The 22,771-nt window shown below is 47.6% G+C and overlaps 1 protein-coding gene across 1 annotated transcript in view; it reads right to left on the bottom strand.

Annotated features, from left to right (window-relative positions):
* The window catches only part of Med27 (mediator complex subunit 27), a 419,500-nt gene that overhangs the window by 58,890 nt on the left and 337,839 nt on the right, over positions 1-22,771 (bottom strand). The gene's annotated exons all lie outside the window — the stretch shown is intronic.

The following is a 22,771-nucleotide window of genomic DNA, read 5'->3' as shown; positions in this document are numbered from 1 at the left end:
AAGGACGCGACGTGGGTGTTTATCAAGGCTTTGATCGTGAAGTTTGGAAGCTCGAACGAACGTAGGTTCAACCAGAGATTATGGACATTCCAAAGAAGGAACCAAAGAAGTAAATTGAAAACAAGGATCAAAGTAACGTGCTCGACGAAAAAGATGCCTCTGAACGGATCGATGAGAAGAGAGGCAGCTGCAAGAGCGTACCATACGCACGTCCCATCCCCGTTTTAATTAGTAACCGAAAAACGATCGCCTCGTAATCGACAGGAAGAAGCTTGCGACTCTTACCAGGAGATCGAGGACAGTCTGCGCGCGATTCGAGCAGCGTGATCGGTAGTAGACCCTGGAGAGGATCGTGAAACGTCGAGACAGGATCACTGAATGGCCTTACTCTCTCTCTCTCTGTCTCTCTCTCTCCACTCTGGCTATCCTTGTGACGTAATCGAGCACGTGCACTCCGTTAGCGGCCTTCTCAGGTGGGGTTGAAAACGTCACGGATACCAATCCTCCCCTGAAGGCACGCCCTCTTCATCGATCCTGGGGAACCCTCCTCCATTCATGAGAACCCTGGTACCGGGCCGACGAACCGCATGGGTCAACCGGGTATCTGGAACAGACGAACAGTTCTTATCAGCGAGAGAAGCAACCTTGAAGGGGTGGGTAAAGATGCGGTAGAGTTCGCGAAGGGGGAGGGGGGGTGAGAGACGAGTCTCGAGGATCTGATAGGGCAGCTGCGTGATCGTAGGTCAGCGACGAACCCTCTGAATTACAATCTTACCCTACAATTTCGATATTTGCTGATAGAGACTAGACAGAAGCGGAAACGATCGTAGACTATTTGAAAATATCGATAAAATCGATCGTCTCAGGGGAATAATTAGCGCGATCGATGATAATCGAGGAAATAGAGCGTCAACACCCAGCTGGCATTAATAATCGAATTTTTTCAACGCGATCAAGGCGTCTACCACCGATCGGTTGAGCGGTTGGTTATAAATAGGAATCCGTCGTAAAACCCTCGCTCGAGTTCGTCAGCTGATCACATATTGACAGTGCGATAAGTTTTCTCGGACAGGATCGTTCAATCCTCGAAACGGGTTTTCGCGTAATTAACTCGATCGAGTGGCCGTCGAGGGTGACGCGAGGACGTCGAGCTCGAACGAACTTCGTCCAATTTTTGCTGGAATTAATATACAGACGGTTCGTCGAAAATTTGTCGTTGTTCGATAGCACGATCGAGAATCAAGCGAGAAGAAGATCGAAGTTATAAACAAAAGCGTTCTCCAGCGGCAAGACGATCGATAGGTCCGCGAGGATTATCTCGCGAGGTCGAATGGAGGCGGAGAGATTTTTCTCGCAGCAGGCTCGCCGGCTTTCGGCTCGATCCGTGGCCTCGACTTTGGGGATGGCGACTGGAAGTCAGTTTCGTGACAGAAAATTACAAAAATGGTAATTATGCAGGTAACGGCGACGTGCCGGGAACGGCTTATTCATACTTGGTAGCCATGGCGATCCTGCACTACTGATAAAACAACAGTACACACCATAATGTACTTACGCGGAATAGGGGAACACCTTGTCTACCGGGTGTCATAGAAATCGGGACGTTTCGCGTCGTTACGACACCGGTACGTGCGTCCATAGGACTTACGGAGAAGTTGTTATCGATTATCATCCGTGTTCATGGAAACTTCCATGCGATTTCTAGGGAAGAGGCCGCGACGAGGTTCCCCAAGGGGTTAGCGATCGTGCGAATTGATCGTCGCGGTTTCAGAATCGTTCGTGTTCGCGTCGCAGTGGTATTCGTGTGGAGGCTGCTGCGGCGATCGGTGCTCGACGAATTTAAGGGATGCGTCCCGCATCGAGGTTTCGAAGAGGGCATTTAGGGGATGTGGCGACATATGGTGATTCTGTGTAACGGGGATGCCTTTTTCTCATCGAAATTCGTCGGTGACCATATGTCGTTAGGTCGATCGTCTCGAATGATGCAACCTCGAGTAAGAAAAGAGGGTGGTCGGGTTGGACAGTCGTCCCGACGAGGATCGAAAGGACGAACGATTTCTAATTTCCCAATCCTGTTTGAACAAACGAATCAGATTTACAACGAACACTTTACATGACACCAAATTAAATAAGCGTGAGCAAGGTGTACGCTGCAAGGCTCGAGAAAATATCGGATGGTACCGTCGATGACCCTGAGTCTTCGTAAACGTCACTCCCTGATCTATACGTAACCTTACACTAATCCCATAGATCGTTGCGAATAGGGTAAATATCTCCGCGCGACCCGTCACAATTTCGAAACTGAGAACGTTCGCGCGATCGATCGTACGCGGATTATCGGGGCTCCACCCGATTTCGAAGCGAAAGATCGACCTTGAAATAATTACGAGACAAGTCCCGTGGCGATACTTTACCTGGTGGTGAGCTGGTAACTCCGTTCTCCGTAGATCCAACGGGCGGATAATCGTGTCGATCGAACGTGATCCGGACCCGCCTCCGTGTTCACCGTTTCTTAGAACCGTACTTTCCTCTCGAGGGTAGTCAGCGCTCGGGTCCAGAGCGGAGGAACTCCGGATGTTGGTGTTATCTCGAGGGAACCCGTTACCGTCCCCGGTGGTATCGTGCGAAAGGAGTTAAAAGCGTTCGAGGCGTAGGTCGGTTCCGTGCGGCAACTACTGGGCGGAACGGGACGTGTCCGCGAAGAAGAAGAAGCAGAAGCAGAAGCGGCAGAAGAAGAAGAAGGGTGCGCAGCAGGATGCGCCGTTTTGTGTCGGGACGGTGTTGTTGGTTTGATGGTCGCGGGACCACTGCGCCCTCTCCGTCTTCGCCCACCTAGCCCTGCCCCTCGATATCAACCCTCGATCCCCCTGGTAGTGCCACAGGGATCGGCTGTTCTCCTTCCCACCAAGTAGCCTCTCGTTTCAGCCCTCTCCGGATCCCCCACCAGCCCTCCGACCGCGGTGGTGGCGGCGGTTTCCACCCCAGAGCCAGAGAGGATGCCGGCTCCGGAGCCTCCCCCCGTCAGAGTCACAGCCCCCTCCCAGGAACATTCTGGGCTCGTCAGGAACAGGCTGCTGCTGCTGCTGCTGCTGCTGCTGTGTCGCGTCCGCCGAAAAACCGGCCCAGCCAGCTAGGCTAGGCTCAACCGCGTCCACCGTCGGCCCTTTTACCCACCCCTGCCGCGCATTTACCGCGGCCGAAAGACCACCAGGCTTTCGCGATGCTCGTGATCGCACTGATGGCGGTGGCCCGCTCGCTCTGCCGGTGCTCGCGTTTACCCGCCTGCCGCCACTCTGCCCAGAACCACGCCGCGTCCAGGGAGAGGTGGCCGCCATCGGGGCTGGTGGTGGTTGGCCGATGGCGCGAGCGCGCCCCGGCAACCCTCGCGCAAGCGTCACCCAGAAAATCGAGCCTGGTACCGCGCGACGTTTCTTCTCTTCTCTTCTCCTGACTACGCTCCGCTCTCGGCTACGCTTTCCTGCTCCGCGCTCTCTCTCTCTCGTCTCTCCTCCGTTCCTCTCTCCGCCTTCGACTTCTCCTTTATCCGTGCCATCCCATCCGATGCGTTCGTCTTCGTTCAAGGGCGTACAACCTCCTCTTACACGAACGCAACCTTCAGGGGGAGACCCGGATCACCGTGGCTATCTCTTTCACGCGCCTCCACCTAGACCGTACGGTACCCTCGCTAGTGCGTCCGTTACTCCCTTCCTCTGCTTCGTTCCTTCCTAATTTTTCCTCTCCCTTTGACCACCTGGCCCGCCTCCCACGACCGCCACCAGACTCGTAACGTGTTTCCGTTCCTCCGTTTCCGCGCGTCGCTCTCGCTTTGTCCTCCTCCCGTACGCGAGCCTCGAGACTTCACCCAGAAACGAGGGTGTTTTCGTTCGCCCCCCCCCTCCCCCCCTCGCGGATCTTTGGATTCCGTCCGCGTAAAGGGAGCGAGCCTTTCGTGCCCGCGAGCTTCTACGACCGCTCTCTCTTCTAGCTTCCCTGCATCGCGCCTTCTAGGACTCGTCCCTTGGGTGCAGAGGCCCGCGTGATCGGCCACGTTTGGACGAACCGTCGAGACGCTGCGATATGTTTCTTTCATCGCGACGAACCCACCGTTTCGTACGCGTAAATGTTTCATCGCGGAGGCACTTCCTCGCGTATTTATTCATCGCGTAACTTGTAGCTGCCAGTAGTAGTGGTCCATGAATCGTACAATTGGTGGGACATAAATTTGTCGGTATCCAGTGAATGGTTTCCATTAATTGTTCACCGTGAATTAGTCGAAGTGGGGTGAGAAGTACCGTCTTCGAAGAGAAAAGGAGAAAATTGACTTTGATCTCGCGGAACGACTCGTTTACGTCGCCATTCCAGTTTCTTACGCTCTCTCTCTCTCTATCTTTCTGTGCAACGGTAGCTCTCGCCACGAGCGTGTATTATTAGCGAGCCACCCCAAGACCCGCCTCGTTTCCCGTGATTCCGCGCGAGCCGCGCGAAGAAACCAGGAAACGAAGCGAAATTAAAATCCGTTTCCGTTGTCCGTCACAAGGGAACGAGCGCGCCAACGAGGCCACTGTTCCTCTTCTTCGCTTCTTCTTCTTCTTCTTCTTCTTCTTCACTTTCCTCGAAGAAAATTCCCTTCACCCCGCTGGCTCGAGGGTACGGAAGCAATTAAAAAACGGCGGCCGATTTTCATCGAGAGCAAACTCGACGACCGCTCCGAGTTTACCGTCCACTACATTTTTAACGGCTCGTTCCGCCCTACTTCCTCCCTACCTCAACTTTCTAATATCAATTAAAGCTTGCACGGCGTCCGGCGAGCGTAGTTCCTTGGACGAAGCGGAACACGATGGAGGCTCGCGGTGGAGGAAGAAAATCTAAGTTTTATCCAGGTCGCCTTGCTTCCTCTCTCGGATGGTATCGTCGATTACCCGTCCCACCAGCCTTCTAATAATCATCCCCACCCCCGTCGCCCCTCGACGCGGATGGTCTTTCTCCGCGATGGCTTCGCCATCGTTTCGAGTTCGAAACTTCTTTTCCTGCAGGAGATGAACTTGCCCAGAATGGAAAGAACCGACTGGCAGTACCCAGTCTCTCCTTTTGTCTTCGTTCATTATGCACTTGGGTCATCGTGCGCGCGTGAAAGATGTAAGATCGTGGAAGATTTTATAAGCTTTGTCTAGACGCGATATGTCTGGTTTAGTCTAGCCTGCTAGTGGAGCGACTTTTTCCTCCTCGAGGGCCTCCAACAATGACCCAGAGGATGGAAAATCGATCGTTAATTAGCGGAGACGAGCCAGCAGCTCGCGGGATCGAGTAATTCGAATTAAACGGGCTAACGATGTTAACGTTGCGTTCGACGCTGTTAGAGGAGCGTTTCGTGGAATATTCTTCAAAGGCTAACGGGAGCAGAAACTTGGAGTAATTAGATATTTACGGTTTGAAAGTTAGTCGAACTTCTTTTTACGAGCAACAGCTCTTCTCGTCCTCGCTGTGCCACGGTTTATTAGCAGAGAATTACGGAGCAGTATCGCAGGCTCTGTCCTCCAGTCTACGTATGTGTACGAAGGAAACCACGTCACCAAATTTGCGGGCATATTAGTCCAGCAACTACACTGCGCGACCAACGCGTAATTAACATGGTCGGCGTGCAAATCGAAGACGCGTCTCTCCGCCTGGTGCCCCTGCACGATGTTGGCCAGTGCGTGAATTACGAGAGGCGGAAAATTGTATCGCGCGAATCGTTCCAATCGAAACGGTAAACACTCTGTTCTGTTACATTGATACCGTGTACGTTGAACGATCGGCAATTTTCATCGCGTAAACCCAATGATCGCGTATTAATCTGAGAAATAAATTTCGCGAGAGTATCGGACGAACGCGATGGTAATTAATTATATTTTAAATAGCGCGATTTAACTGGCGTACGATTGAGCCGAATGGCGGCGATATCGAGGGTGAACATTAATTCCGGCTCGTACGCGTTCACGTTAAAAGTGTAACGATTACCATTGATCGTTGATCGCGGAACGGGCCCGCGTCCGTTATTCGTTCCTCTCGTTTTTTTTTTGATCGCGTGCGTTGCTAGTGGTACTCGTCCCGATTAAAAACCGGCGCGCCTCGTTCGAGAACGCTCGTAAGTAGTATTAGACACTTGTTGGTCAGACAGTGGGCTGGTTACTGCCAAGCGTTCGAAGATATACTTTTATCGCTCGGACGTTCGCGAATGCTCCTTATTTTAGTGTATTCCCTTCGGTGTTGGTCCCAACAATTATTAACCGACAATCGAGAAGAATTAAAATTGACGCAAAACTTAATATAGAAAATTGAAAAGAAGTTTTCACTGTCTTTGTGTATGTCAATAATTAATTCTAGTCGTTGCAATTTATCTTATTAGAGGATTAGAAGAGACAATTAAAATTGGCACAAAAGTTAATGAAGAAAATTGAAAATAAGCTTTCACTATTTTTTTGTATGTCAATAATTAATTCTAATCGTTGTGATTTATTTTGTTAGAGAATTAGAAGAGACGATTAAAATTGGAACAAAAGTTAATGTAGAAAATTAAAGAGAAGCTTTCATTGTGTATATCAATAATTAATTTTAATCCTTGTGATTTATTTTATTAGAGGATTAGAAGAGACGATTAAAGTTGACACAAAAGTTAATGTAGAAAATTAAAGAGAAGCTTTCACTGTCTTTGTGTGTATCGATAATTAACTCTAGTCGCTGTGATTTATTTTGTTAGAGGATTAGAAGAGACGATTAAAATTGACAAAAAAGTTAATGTAGAAAATGAAAGAGAAGCTTTCACTATCTTTGTGTGTATCAATAATTAATTCTAATCATTATGATTTATTTTGTTAGAGGATTAGAAGAAACGATTAAATTTGACAAAAAAGTAGTTAATGTAGAAAATTGAAAAAAAGCTTTCACTGTGTTTGTGTATATCAATAATTAATTTTAATCCTTGTAATTTATTTTATTAGAGAATTAGAAGATACGTATCGCGTGTATGTTATGCATTAGATTGAACGTGTAAAAGAAATAGCCTATTTTCTCGAGTATTATCTGAATCAAGCGGAATTAAAATTAATGCATTAATCTACGAAACTAAAAAAAGAAGTTCTTTACTCTTCGCGTAAATCAATGATCATTTCTAACGCTCGTAATTTATTTTATCAAAGAATTAGAAGATACGTATCATGTGTATATTATGCATTATATATATGTGTATATGTGTATATTATGTATATTATGCATTGAAGGTGTAGAAGAAATAGCCTATTTTTAGAATTAAAATTAATGCATTAATCTACAAAACTAAAAAGAAAATGTTCTCCTCTCTTCACGTAAATCAATGATCATTTCTAACGCTCGTAATTTATTTTATCAAAGAATTAGAAGATACGTATCGTGTATATATTATGCATTAGATTGAACGTATAGAAGAAATAGCCTACTTTTAGAATTAAAATTAATGCATTTATCTACAAAACTAAAAAAAAAAAATGTTCTCTTCTCTTCGCGAAAATTAATGATCATTTCTAACGCTTATTTATTTTATCAGAGGACTAGATTGTACGATTGGCGTGTACATTAAAAGGGTAGAAAAATTGGCAAAAATCCTTGCTAATAAACAAATGGTCGTCGGTTCGAGAAACATGCTGTACACGGGAACCGTATAAACGATACGTGATAACGTAGCGCGATAAACAACTCACTTTACCTTCCTCCGAGTGTATCACGATCACTGGGATTATCTCGATCTTGCGAGGTCGTCGGCGTCGGCTCGAGTAAAATCGAATCGCTAGCGGAAGTGCCACGGGAACCATATAAAACCGTAACCCAGCAGCGAACGTAGCCGTCTAATAGCCACCTGCTGTTAGAAGAGCGCAGTCCTCGCGTCTCCTGCAGCGAAGACCAACAAGATTCCTCCGCTACGAGGATCTCTGTCGACGAACGTGGACGTAGCCGCAGCTTACGATCAATCGTTACAAATCGAACGTCGCTGGTGACGCTAACAAGAACTACCACTTTCTTTTTTTAATTATTTTTTTCCGTTCGAGCATAAAATAGCATTTAAATAACGATATACGAGTATATACTTACGAAACTTAAGAATTGTAATAAATAACAAGATTCGTCGTAGGTCGAATCGTTTAGATTCAAAATGGAGAACAATGATGGCGGTGATTATCGATACGTGTACTTTGCGTTTTGGAGGATTGATAGAACAAATTTCCGTGGAAGATCTCACAGAAAAATGTGAACAGGTTATGGAAGCTTAATTAGGGTTATTCGTCGCAAGTCAAGTCGTTTAGATTCAACATGGGGAACAATGATGACGATGATTGTCGATACGTGTGTTTTGCGTTCAGGAAGATTGGTAGAACAAATTCTCGTGGAAGATCTCGCGGAAAAATGTGGACTAGTCATAGAAGCTTAATTAGCGATATGCGAGTGTATACGAAGCTTAAGAATTGTAACGAATAACAAAATTTGTCATAGATCGAATTGTCTAGATTCAAGATGGGGAACAACGATGACGATGGTTGTCGATACATGCGTTTTGCGTTCAGGAGAATTGGTGAAAGAAATTTTCGTGGAAGATCTCGCGGAAAAATGTGGACTGGCCATGGAAACTTAATTAGCGTTATGCTAGTGTATACGAAGCTTAAGAATTGTAACAGATAAAATTCGTCGCAGGTCGAGTCGTTTAGATTGAATATGGGGAACAGTGATGGCGATTGATAGGACAAATTCTCATGGAAGATCTCGCGGAAAATGTGGACTGATCATAGAAGCTTAATTATAGGAGACTTAAGAATCGTAACAAATAGGATTCATCGTAGGTCGAATCGTTTAGATTCAACATGGAGAACAATGATGGCGATGGTCGTTGATACATGTATTTTGCGTTCAGAAGGATTGGTAGAAGAAATTCTCGTGGAAGATCTCGCGGAAAAATGTGGACTGGTCATGGAAGCGGCGTCTTCGTTGGCATCGCTCCAGCCGACCTCCACCTATCGTCAAAGGGATTATTTTTTATGTTTGAATTAAATTGCCCGGGGGCGAGCCGCGTTATCGACGTTGGCAGAAGTGATGATTGCCATTCTAAACGGGAATTGGCCCGACGTTTCGACCAATTTCGTGTCCCGATAGCTTTCGCGAACCCTGTCCCGTCCCTGGTTCACATTTTTTCGAATTCCGCCTCGCGTGGTTCTCGCGTTCACGCTCGCGTCTCCGTCCTTTCTCACGAGCGATACAACGTTCAACGAAACGACCATTACGAGCTAATATCGGGTACGATGATTCATTATTAAACGATTCATTATTATTCGCCTCCCGTTCAAATATGAATCGAATCCGCTTTATCCTCGATCCACGGTTTCTGTAATTTCCATGGAATCGAAGAACATCAGTCGTTCTCTCCTTCGAATCAGCTACCAAAAAACTACAAGGCGTATCACATCCATCGCGAAGAGAAAAAGCGTTTCTAATCGCAAAAAAAAAAAAGAAAGGAAACAAACGACACACAACTGGTGTTTCCAAGCTGTCCCTTCGAACGGAAGCCGGGCAACGGCGCAAAAACAAAAACACGTGTCGGTCTTCGGTGTGCGTACGCAATCTCTTAACCGGATCTTTTGGACGGGTGAATGAAGCTGAAGGCTGTTGATAGTAGGTACACATCGTGGGTCGATAGAATTCGGGCCACGGCCTCCTTGCGAGAGCAGCAGCAGCAGCAGCAGCAGCAGCGGCAGTGGCAGCAGGGCTAGTTTCTCGTTGCCGTAGCGAGGGGAATCCCTCGAGCCGCGGGAGTGAAGGGTACGAACGCGTGTGTACGCGCGTCGAAACGAGGAGGAAACGGCGGAGCAAGGGGTTGAAGGGTGAACGAAGGGACGGTAGCGAGCGGACACCCTCCGCGCCTCCGCTCGGTTCGGCCGTGGAATGAAAGGACATGGAACAAGCCGACGAGGAAGCTGGCTCTGGTCGGAAGGAAGGAGAAACGAGCGAAAAAAAAGAAGGAGAAGATGAAAAAATGGTCCCAGGGTTGCCGAGAGAAAGAGGGGCAGGGTTTGAACGATCGTCCGAGGGAAATGGTGGCGAGGTGGGGCAGGCGTGGGGGTGGATGGCGGAGGAACGAGCCTACGGAAGAGTACTACGGAGCGTCGCGAATGGAAAAGAGATCAGGGAGAAAAAGAAACAACGGTGGAGAGAAAAAAAAAAGAGAGAAAAAGGAGAAGAAGGGGGTGTACGCGGTAACGGTGGTGGATGATGGTGGTGGTAGCGCGGGTGGTGGTGGTGGAGGTGAGCGTGACGGAGGGCGGAAGGAAGAGGAAGAGGGCATTGGTATTTCGCGAGACGGACAGGCGAACGGGAAAAGGAGCTGGGTGGAGAAAGACGGACGAAGGACCGACTCGTAGAGAGCTGTGTTCTACGGATGCTGGAGCGACCCAAGTCGGTACGCGGGCAGGGGATGAAAGAGGGGCAGAGGGAGAGGATGGGTTTGGGGGGGTGGCGCAGGCAGGCAGCACGAGCCAGTAAATAGGGGATCGGTAGGGAGAAAGAGAGAGAAGCCGTGAAACGGAAGAAAGAGAGCTGGGATGCTGGGGTCGCTAGGCAACCCCCATGAGCCGCTCGAGGTGCACCCTCGGTACACCCTTATTGCCTTTCCAATTTTGGTGGTTCCCATGCGCCTATTCCCCTGCGCTACGTGGACAACCGATACCGGCTGTCAAGGGTTCACTCGGAATCGCTCGTTTTCGGGGAATCGATCAAATTCTGCGCCTACGAGAATCGCCCCTCGTCCATCGTCGCAGAATCCAAACTGACGCTGAATCACTATTGCAAATACAGTACAACTAACTTCTAAAACATATTTAGAACAATTCTTACGCGTTGTTTCTGTCTCTTCTACCAATGCGATACATTGGTTCGTTTCTAAAGGTATAAAAAGAAGGAGAAAAAAAATGGGGGGAGCAAATCGAAACGTCACGGTAGCGCGTGTCCGACCAGCCGTCCCTTCCGTACTCGCGGGGTTCTCGGTCACGCCGCTACCAGCGATCTCGCAGCGAAGAGAGCAGAGAGAAAAGGGACTAGAGAGAGAGAGAGAGAGAGAGAGAGAGAGTGGAGCTCGCGGAAGAGGAACGCAGCGGAGCGAAGAGGGTTCCGCGCAGTCGGGCTCGTTCCGAGGGTGAAAATCCGTCGGGACTACCGGCGTCACACCGTCTAGCTCGATCGTGTGCGAGACGCCGACCTCCTGATTGGCCACGGGGGGAGATAAAATTTGGGATCAGCTGTAGCTCGCCGGAGGCCAGCAACCCCTCCGCGAAGACACGAACGGTCCCTGTGTATCGTTGCGGGCTGTGTGGTAAAGAAAAACACTCGAGGAAATGACGTTCCCAAGTGTGTCTCCTTTCCACCGTGGACGCGCGTAAACGCGAGCCCACCCCTCCCATTGGGTAAACTAATACCAGCGTCGCGATTTTTCATCGGGGACAGATTGGCGATCGTGGCTATTGCTCGAGGTCCAGCGCCTCGATATGAATCGAGTAAATTTTAGAGAGACAAAAGGAATGTAGAATATCCTGATATCGCGACTGGTTCGATCGTACGGACAAATTAATGGTTTTTTACTCGACTCGAGAATAGGGGTGGAAGATCGCGGAGAACGCGACATTTCTGAACGGAGATGAAGCGATTACGATCGATAGGGATACGTGGATGGCAAGCAGAGTGATTGAATGAACGCGTGTCAGCATAAAGTTACATGAAACTTTTCGTTACTTTAGAAGAATACAGCGGTACCAAATACCGCGGTGTAGTTGAACCAGCGCGCAACTGTCCTGCGCAAATAGGAAGTATCGAAAACAGAAAATGGCGTGAAACTATATTCGTATATCATTATTTCGTAATACCCTTGGCGATGTAAGAAATAAAGTCGCGCGAGCTCTAACGGCGACAGCGCGAATCTACTGATTTCGTGACGCGTGGAGGAGACTACGTGAAAGCGGATACTGGACGATACTATACACGAGTCGCGTATCTAATCGGGAATTCGATGAACGAGGTATAAGTGGCGTTGGAACGACGGAGAAGAATACGTGTTTCAATGAAATTAGAGGAGGGACCGGTTCGCAGTCAGGAAAATCAACCGTGTGTAGAGAAGCAGAGATTCCGCTTAATTTATTAGATTCCCAGCAGTGGAGTGGGTACTTCTCTCGACGAGCACGCGGGACGATTAACAAGAGGACGGATCAAAGCCGCAGTCGATTCAGAAAAAAATTTCCAAAGGTATCCGGTTACCAATATCACTGACATCGATGCTCATATTCCAGCGTGGCTGGCAGCGAGTCCTGCGATTTAATTCACCGCTTGGTAACATCCGCTAGGAAGCTTCACGTGTTCCACGAAAGACCTTTTCCTTCAGCCGAGCTGCTCTTCGCGTAAGGACTCGCGCCATCAACTTTCTTTTCACTCGCGAGTCAGATTTAATTAAACTACCAGTCTTCCTGGAAACAAGAAACGAGAGGATATTACAGAAGAAGAAGAATCTCTGGTGGATCGGAAGAAAAAGGAAGCAGAAGAGTCATCGATGATATATAAAAGCATTGAAAAAGGGGAAGTGAACCAGAGGGGCGTATAGGGGGGGTCGTCGAAGCCCTTCGCCCCTTTCGCGCCCATCCATCGATCGATAATGCGATCCGGCGAAGGGTGCACCGGACGAATCGCAGAAATAAGGGCTAAAACTCTCTCTCTCTCTCTCTCTCTCATCCCACCCGCGTTTCCTCCTCTCTCCTCGTGGCAACGTTCATCTTTGCTGCTCCACCCTCACCTGCTCGCGGAGGCAGACGAAAGGTGTGTACCAGCAGCCAGCCAGTAGCCGGCAAGGTTACTCACTTTCCCTATGCGTACCAGCTAACCTGGCGGCTCAGCTGCGTGAGAGAGTGTATATACACGCTCGAGCGCAGAATGTCCGCGAGCTCGCTCATCTACGTGCCATTACGCGATCCAGGGCCTATGTGTGTGGACCGCGCGGGAGTGGAGAGAGCGTGAAGAGGCGAACACGAGCGAGACGGTACACCAGAAGATCGGCCGGTCTCGTTCGTGTTGGTGATGGCAGTATCGAATGTGGTGGTTGCTGGCGGTGGTGGTAGGTAAAGCGACTATAGCGGTGGCGATATCCATAGAGGGGTTGCAGATCGATGGAGCAGTGACGTCGCGGGGTGCGGGATGCTGCGTCTCCATGGTGACCGCCAACGGACCCGGCAGCTCTCTGTGTACGGTACGACCAGCGGGCTTGAAATTTTATTAAATTTCATTTCTGCCGTTCTTCCAGCTCCTCTGTTTCCCTCGCACACACCCGCCTACGAGTCCCTCTGTCCGTCCGTCGCTGGTCTCCTTGCCTCGCGCTCGAACGGTCACCGCTGCTACTTTTCACCGTCCCTCGAACCGCTTCGCTTTTCTTTCTATTTTCGCGCGGCCCTCGCTACTTTCACGCGACGAAGAAACAGAGGACGAGGCTCCTGGTTTTCTTGCGAGAAGAGAAAAATGACTGGCTGTCGTGTTCGTCCGAGGATGGGACTATTTGGATGTTTCTGATGTTCTTTATTTTAGACGAGAAGTGGACGAGCTGGTGCAGCTAGGAGTTTTACAGAGAACCATTGCGATATCGAAGTTGTGGTGGGATTAAAGACGAGATAGGTGAGTATTCTCGTTCACCAATTCGTTCTTTGTGCTACGAGGCTTCTTCTTTACCCGCCATTAATGCCACCTTTCAGCCAGCAGCCATAGAAGGATACTAGGGATTTCGATTAGCGTTTGATGCAGCGACAGTGGCCATTATTTCTCGCGACGCGTTAAGGGGTGCTGATGTACGACGAAACTTTCCTCGAGACGTGTTCCCTCGCGGTACCGCTGACATTTGTCGGAGATGTCACGAATCTCATCCGAAGCCAAGATTCGCCGCGATACACGCGACGTTCTAGGGTGTCGTGGGCGGAGTCGGTCTTGCCCTGGTTAAGCCATTTTTCCAGCTCCGCGCGGCATCAATTTTCCTTCCCCCGTGGCATCCACGCTTCTGTCTTCATCTACCTCTCACTGGTGTCACCGTCGTTAAGTATAATAAATATCTACGCTGAATATTTCATTTCTAATGCAACGACGCTGCGTTCATAACGCTTTGCTGTCCCCCTCTAAAGAGAAAACGTGGACTATTCTAAACGACGAGAAGACTCCAATAGCGTGCAGCGTATTCGGGACCGTTCCACGCGGTGTGCGTGGACTTTCGAGGAGTTGGACTTGGAAGGTTTCAAGCTCGCGAGAGCAGTGACGCAGAGGCAGCACGCGTGACTCCGCCTGCGGCCAATAATGAAAATCCGTGTGCGGTGACCTTATAATTGTGTCCGGGAAGGAGGGTCTACAGTAGTTTAAAGTAACCAATCAGGCCTGCATTCCTACCACGCGCAGGGTCGAGGTCTCCAAGTTGCGCGATACCGCGGGCACACCAAGGACCGATACTGATCGCAATACCTGGCGCTGATAAGGGCTTCGCGTGCACGAGGTCCTAGATAGTAGATCGAGCGAAATTTCTGACTACTTCGACCAGTCGTATAGACGCTGAGGTACATCTCGACGCGCATCTCGATTCGCGCGCGAGGATCTTAAGGAAAGGAGCGTCGGTGTTGGTCCTCCTCCTCTTCGTTAATTTCCATGCTGAACGAGGGAAGTTCTTTTTTGGCAGAGTTCTTCTTCACCCTCTTGTCCCGCTGAATTTACGAGCGACACGATGAAGGGGATGTCTCCTTCTGTCGCTCGTGAGAGACTCGCGGAAAACTGTCGTCTGATTATCAGCTGTTTTTAAGTTTCAGTTGTTTTCGAATCTTGCGCCTTGTGGCAACACATTGCAAAGCGTTGCAGTCGTTGATCACGATCAAACGTTGGTCTAAAGTGGTTTTAATTGACCACTATAACTTGAAGAGTCATCTTCGAGTTGTGATTTGATTATGTTTCGAAGAGAGTTGCCAACTTCCAGAGTTGGAGTTCTCGCATGCACGCGTCTGTTATTGGTGTCGTTAAAAACGTAAATTAATCGAAGTTCGCGGAGTCCTGTCGATGCAGCTTCGATTTCACGCGCTCGCGATCTTGTCCAAGTTCGCGTGGGAACGCTGCATCGGTTTCGACGCAGGATCATCAATTAAGCTGGCTCGACGTCTGCGATCATTTTTCCACCCCCTCCACGATTACCAACCCCCTCTTATATCTTCCTTTTCCCGTTTAATCATAGCGGATCGACATTAATCTCGCGTGCTTTTATCCTTATTGTTGCTTTATTATTATAAAACTGCGATCGCATCGACTCTTTTGCATCGCTACTGCGATATTTCAGATAATCAAGTTGAAATATATCGCAAATGCGAATATTCTAACCATAGTCTCTTGATCCTTCTTTAAAAATATAGTAATTATGATTTTTTTTTGTTATTGGTTAGTGTAATAAGATTATAATTTTTGTAAAGTATTGAAAGATTTGGTAGAAGATGAATGAGACAGAGACAGTAGAATAAGCATAAAATTATGCGATGAAGAAAGTGAAAATCGAACCCCTTTCAAGTCGTCACGTCCATCCCATCCGGACCGCTCCTCTTACATCCTTTCAGCGAGGCGTCGATTTAATTAAGTCCAAAATTCCGCGAATCCAATTCCACTTGGCGGAAAAAGAGCGCCCGACGAGAATTGGGCGATCGATGAAACCATATATCCCACGTTCCTCCACTATTGTACCCTTCTCCCCTCTTCTCCCTCTCTTTTCGAAATTCTTCGTCGCGAACCGAGAAAGCGCAGCGAGGACGCCTTCGAGAGACGAAACTGAAGAAACTGAACCGATGAAAAAGTTTCTCGCAGCGATTCACATCGCCAGCGAGGCCTTTTCCAGCACAAAACCGAAACCGTCCCGGTCAGATTGCATTTTGTAAACTGTCCTCGACCCTCGATCGGCACGTGCGCACCGCACAGTGGGGCAAAAACGAGGACACACTCGAATCGTTCTTCCTTTTATTAAACGATTAATCAAGATTGCTATAAATATTATCGACGCAACGATGATGCACTCATACGAACGAGAAACAGCAATTTTTTCGAGTTCAAATTCCACTCTGCTAAATTTATCGTACCTCATTAGTCACGAGACACGTTATCCTCGAACGAAAGGAGCATTCAGCAAGATGCGTGGCGTGAAACAGGGAAGCTAACGGGCTGTTGAAGCTAACTCGAATAATCCACCGAATACGAGAGCTTTCAGGTGAAATTGTAATTGTTCAGCGTTCCAGAGCGAGCGTTTTTCTCTTTTTCAGAAAATAATGAAACGGGTCGACGGGACAGGGTTCGAGGGCGTCGATCGATCGTCGAACTTCCGATGACGACGAGCGAATCTCCCTGTACAGACGGGACTTTATTCGCGAGCGCGACGAATTTATTGCTCTACATCGATCGTTTAAATTTGGAATCGTGTCGGGGACATTTTCTGCGTCCAGCAGGTAGCGTTCGAAAAATCGTGCTCGAAGTAAAATCTGTGTAACTGATTTGGACGCGTGCAGGTGTATGCGAAGACGCCTCTGTCGGTGGAAGAAACTGTTGGAGGTTGGTTGTAAGTGGAAAAATTGTTTTTTGCGTCCAGCAGGTAGTGTTCGAAAAATCGTGCTCGAAGTAAAATCTGTGTAACTGATTTGGATGCGTGCACGTGTACGCGAAGACGCCTCTGTCGGTGGAAGAAACTGTTGGAGGTTGGTTGTAAGTGGAAAAATTGTTTTTTGCGTCCAGCAGGTAGTGTTCGAAAAATCGTGCTCGAAGTAAAATCTGTGTAACTGATTTGGATGCGTGCACGTGTACGCGAAGACGCCTCTGTCGGTGGAAGAAACTATTGGAGGCTGGTTGTAATTGGAAAAATTATTTTCTGCGTTGAGCAGGTAGCGTTCGAAAAATCGTGCTCGATGTAAAATCCGTGTGATCGATTTGCACGCGTGCAGGTGTATGCGAAGACGCCTCTGTCGGTGGAAGAAACTATTGGAGGTTGGTTGTAATTGGAAAAATTGTTTTCTGCGTTGAACAGGTAGCGTTCGAAAAATCGTGCTCGATGTAAAATCCGTGTGATCGATTTGGACGCGTGCAGGTGCATGTGAAGACGCCTCTGTCGGTGGAAGAAACTATTGGAGGCTGGTTGTAATTGGAAAAATTGTCGATAGAGTACGCGCGACAGAGTCGGGAGATCGTTTGTAGCCGGGTGTCGATGGTATCCGTCGAAATTCGGCCTGGGCTTGCCGATGGAACCACATCGACCCGCCCCGTGCCAGCTGCGAAGAAAGAATAGCTTGCATAGCTTGCTCCACGGTCTAATCTTCTATAACTGCTGACAGATACATTAATTATCAGGTTATACCATACGTGACCAGGTTCTCATACGTATTCGTTCAATAAAAAATGAATAATTGTGCAGTAATAATTGATCAGGGATCTTTCTGTTGGTTTTAGAATTTTTGTAAGATTATTCAGTCGCGTTTTTTTGCTAAAGCGAAATTTTTTTAATTATCTATGAAACGTTAGGTTTATATTAATTAGCTATTCGTATACCTTATGTAGTAATCAGAAATGATTCTTCTATTATTTTTAGAATTTTTAGAAAATTATTAGTTAGCATTTGGTTGTTGATTTGACATTTTTTTAATCGTCTCTAAAATGTTTAGTAATATATTTATATGCTTTATATATTAATCAGGAATGAATTTTTATTATTTTTAGAATTTTAGATATAGCTTTTCTATTATTTTTAGAATTTCTACAAAATTATTCGCTTGCATTTTGTCGTTGATTTGAAATTTGTCTAATTGTCTCTAAAATGTTTAATAATATATCTATATACTTTATATATTAATCAGGAATGACTTTTTTATTATTTTTATAATTTTAGACATAACTTTTCCATTATTTTTAGAATTCCTACAAAATTATTCATTTACGTCCTGTTGGTAGCTTGAAATCTTTTAATTATCTCTGAAATCTTTAATAATGTATCCGTATATCTTACATATTAATCAGAAATGACTTTTTATGTATTTTTAGAATTTTAGACATTACTTTTCTATTATTTTCAGAATTTTTACAAAATTATTAGATTCGCATTATGCTGTTAACTTGAAATTTTCCAAATCATCTCTAAATTGTTAAGTTTTAATCAATAATTTACCGTATACCCTACACATGTTCCTCGCTGTCGCAATTTGTCGTTTTTTTCTTTATTCCAACGTTCTTTCATCCACACGCTCACGTTTCATGCTTGTAATACAGTTGGAACATTCGATCTATAATTGTAAACTCTTGATAAAACATTGTCCGCGGGCTCTTTTGTGTTTATTGTTGCATACAATGCGTATTGTTTCTATTTACAGTAGTGCATTATGTACAGGTTGTCCCAATAATTGTGGCGCAACTTGCTGGAGGCTGATTCCCCATATAAAAAGACAGCGATTCGTCATTTTGTAACATGCAATCGATGCACACGTACTAAACAAATCTTTGAACAATTTCTCTCGACAACGAAACCACAAAATTCTTAGCCAACCCCTTCGACTTAATTTCACACAAGAAACCACCCTTTCCCCAGTTTCAGCATATTTTCCTGAGACACCCAGTGCACAAAACGCGCAAATAACAATCGTGAGAAACTTCTACACATCTCAGATTCATCTTTAGCAAAAGATATCGTACAATACGATCCAAAATATCGATCAAGGGTGAAACAAACGCAAGCGTCGCGATCACCAAATGCGAAATAGGCTCGAGACCGTGAATGGAGGACGTCGACGTAAGGTCAAGATATTTATAAAACGTAGCGGGGAGGAATAGTCGAAAAAAAAGGGTCGGGAAACTGCACGCCCGTTGACGCGTTCGTATCGATTGTAATCCAGGAAGCGCGAAAGGGGAATTCATCCCGGCGTTGCAACTTTTCGCCTCGTCTCTCTCTCCCTCTGTTTTTTTCTTTTTTTTTATATATCCCGCGTCCCTGTCAGTGAATCGCTAATTAACCGCGCCTGGTCGTGCGCCCGGGTACTCGATTGTTTTCGAGGATGACCCACCAGAAACGGCGCGATCATTTTTGCGATCACTGCACCGAGAGGCAGCCGGACAGGGGGGACGCAACGCGAGGAACGGCGGATGGAATCGAGTAAAGACAGAGCCAGAGAAAAAAGACAGGGGGTTGGTGGTAGTGGTGGTAGTGGTGGCGAGTCAGAATCCTCGAAAGAGAGAACGCGTGTACGTGTATAAACGCGCGCGGATGTATTCAGCGTGTAAAAAGAGAAGGAGAGACCGCGAGGGGTAGCGACGCGGGGGTTGGTTGAACGAGGACCAAGCTGAGGGCGAAACGAAGAGACGAATAGCCGGAGGGTAATCGAGAAACGAAGCGAGAGAGAGAGAGAGAGAGAGAGAGAGAAGGAGAGAGACAGGTAGAAGTGGAAGAATGATCAGCGAGAGGGAGAAGGTCGAGGGTGCAGCGGGTACGAGACAGATTGAGGGTAGGTTGGAGGTGGGAGAGGCGGGTGTCAAGGGGGTGTGTTTGGTCCGGGAACTCACGGTGATGCTGTATTGATCCGAGTGCACGAGCAGAGCTAAAGTAAGCCGAGGCTGGCAGAGCGTTGCCTTGGCAACCTCCTCCCTCATCCCTCAGGACTTTCCATCGGTCGGACTAGCCCCTCGCACCGAAAACCACCCCCGAACGAGCCGTTCCATCGTCTCTCTCTCTTTCTTTCTCTCTCACTTTAGCTCTCACCCTCTCGCCGCCCTTCTGCTCGTCGCTTTTTCGCTCTGTCTGGTTTGGTTCGCGGGTATCCTCGTCTCTGTCCGCGGTGGTTCGATCTATAGGTGTTAAACGAACGCCCGGTTTCTCTTCGTGTCCCCCGTATACATTGGATCCCTCTGGATGGAGGTTTGTACGTTCTTCGTGGGCGTACGCGAAAGATCCTTTTTCCAGTCGCGCGCACGTAGAATCGCTCCTTCCGGGGTCTTCGACACGTACCTTTTTTTTTCCTCTTCTTCCTCTTCTTCTTCTTCTTCTTTTCTTCCTTTGCTCGCGAGGAAATAATCTCGCTTATGCGCCTGCACTGGCCGTTCCCGATCGCTGCCTCGCTCGCGTCGCTCGGGGGATCCTCCTCCTCGTAGCTTCTTGGTGTTGTTGCTTTTATTAGAATCCGGGGAACGAGCCTGTTTAGGAGGACGGTGGATACGTAATTGTAAGAATCGATGATGGCAAACGGAAGTTTATGTAGGTTCCACGATCGATCGAACGGGACCTCAGGATTCTGCTTGGTACACGGAAACGTTGCTCGTCTGCTCGAGTTTTGACTCGGTCGACTAGTGAATAATGAATTTTTATTTAATTAGCGTCGAGGAGTTTGTTGGGAATTCCTCGCGAGATAAACGCCGTCAGCCACATTCCGACTGGCCGAAATTCGAGAGACTTTTATCGAACTGGTCGTTTACGACGGGTGGTGCTCGACCTAGAAAGATTCTGTATTTATTTTGTCTCGAACGGGGGACTTTCCGCGTGCAATTTATCGGGCGCAATAGCCTATCAGATAAATTCTATTCCACGAACCCCTCCCCCCTACCATTTGGGGCTAAACGGAGAATCCAGTCGCGTAATAAAAGGCTTTTTTTTAATTGTTTTTTATATCCGTCCGCGGTCGTTTAAGTGCAAACGACGACGGTCTAATTCGGCGAGTGGAGAGACGGGACCCTCTTGAAGAGGAAAGTTTGATGAGTACGCGACTCTACCGCGAGTTCCTTAAACAATTCCAGCCTGCTCTATATGTATTACAGCCCTCATTTCTGTGCCAAAGATTTGGCCACCTCGAGGAACTGCAACATTATGCGGGATTACGTACAGCGAACACTTCGACTGGAAGCGAAATCAACTTGAACCCTAAATTACCACGATATTTTGGGCGGAATGGATGAGAGCATCGCACGATTCAGACGCAATGACTACGAACGATGTAATAAATTTAACGGGGCAACGTTTAAAGGGAAAATATAATTTTTTTGGTAACGAAATTCCAATTAATGGTACACGTAGTCACGTTTCTATTGATCGACTCGTCAGTTTTACGATGATAACGCGCGCGTGACTAAAAATATTTCCGATCAGTCGGAAACTCTTGGTATGACGAATGCTCGGTTCGCGAACATCTTCGGAATTGTATAAATCTCATCCACGCGAAATGTTTGCCGGTGTTCACGGATCTATTTTACATATGGTCCCGAGCCAACTATGACGTAGCCGGATTCCCTCGACACTTTGAAATTCTGGTTGCAACCGCGTAACAAATTTCCTCGCCCCTTGACGTAGACAAGTGTGGAAGAAGATACCGCTTTTATTACGCCAGTACCATCTCGCGCGTGAGTCCGTTCGAATTTCTCAGTAAGCTCGACAGTTTAACCAACAAACGATACGATACGCGCAGACGTTCGATACACCTGCTTATCTTCCAGAAAAATGGCAACAGTTCGCCTCGATCGATGTCTATATATATTCAAACTTTAAAACACTGAAAATCATTGATTTCGAGCATCGCGAGAATTGACGAAAATCGTTACCATTCGCGATTCTATAGCTCGCGTCGTTTCTCTGGGTATTAATTAAAAGCGAGCAGGGGTGCAAAAAAAAAAGAGAGGAAGACGAGAGAGAGAGAGAAAAAACGAGAGGAAAATTTGCGCCAGGGCGGAAAAATTCCCATTGTCCCGGGCAAAGGCGAGTCGAACGTTGGGCGATACAGAGTTCTCGTCGAATGTGTTCGTTGCGTATGACAACCCCCTGCGCCGTGCACACGACAGATGCGGGGAACAATATGGCACGGATACGTGTGCGCGCGTAGTCGGTTTTGATTTCGGCGTTATTATGCCCACGGTCAGGTAGAACGCACGGCAAGAGAGAACGTGTCAGCCGTCGATCCCCTCGTTATTTCGTGTCCCGCGTTTCGAGGTCCCGTTTGCTGCTCGCAAAATTGATCCGTAACGTTACAAGCGAGAACCGGTGCCACCGCCATGCACATCGCGCCGCGTTTCCGCCGCTCGACCCCTGGCATTTACCAAATTTTCCCTTTTATCGTCCGCGCTCCTCTCCCTCCGTTTTCTCCTTCTCCATTGTCGCGTTTCTGAATTTTTCATCGCCAGCGATGAAACGCGGATGGAATTACCCGCGTTTGGCGAAGTTACGCTCGACTAGGAAAACTCCACGACGATTTAGGTACGCGGATCATCTACAGATGTATCCCCTTTCGTGGGATGAATAAGTGACACCATGGAGAAGGATAAAATAGAACGAAAGACGTTAAAGAAGAGAAACGCTAAGATTATTTATAAATGTCATTGAAAAGAAGTCCATTAAGTGCGAATAAAAAATAGGAACGTTACTCAGCGATGATTAACGCTATTAAATTAAGTTAGAGTCTCGAATAACGGGATGCATTCGACTCGTGAAGAGGCACAAAGCCACGCTTCACTCCCATGGACGTGGCTCTCTTGTTCTATCCAAGCATCGACCTATGCGGATGGTAAGAAGCGGTCGCACCATCTCGTGGAACTTAATCGGACGTTCGCCAGGGTTCGCCAGCCGTTGGTCCAGGCCAGCATCCGTAGCGCGACGCTCGCTCGTCCTGTTGGCGAGATCTCGAACTACATTTGGGGTTGCGGGCGGTGCACCCTCTGCGCAGGCCGTCCGCAAACAATAGAC

Source organism: Xylocopa sonorina, chromosome 17, assembly GCF_050948175.1.
Source record: "Xylocopa sonorina isolate GNS202 chromosome 17, iyXylSono1_principal, whole genome shotgun sequence".
Classification (NCBI taxonomy): Eukaryota; Metazoa; Arthropoda; class Insecta; order Hymenoptera; family Apidae; genus Xylocopa; species Xylocopa sonorina.
Note: the sequence above shows the minus strand (reverse complement) of the source record. Positions and strands in the feature narration are given on the sequence as shown.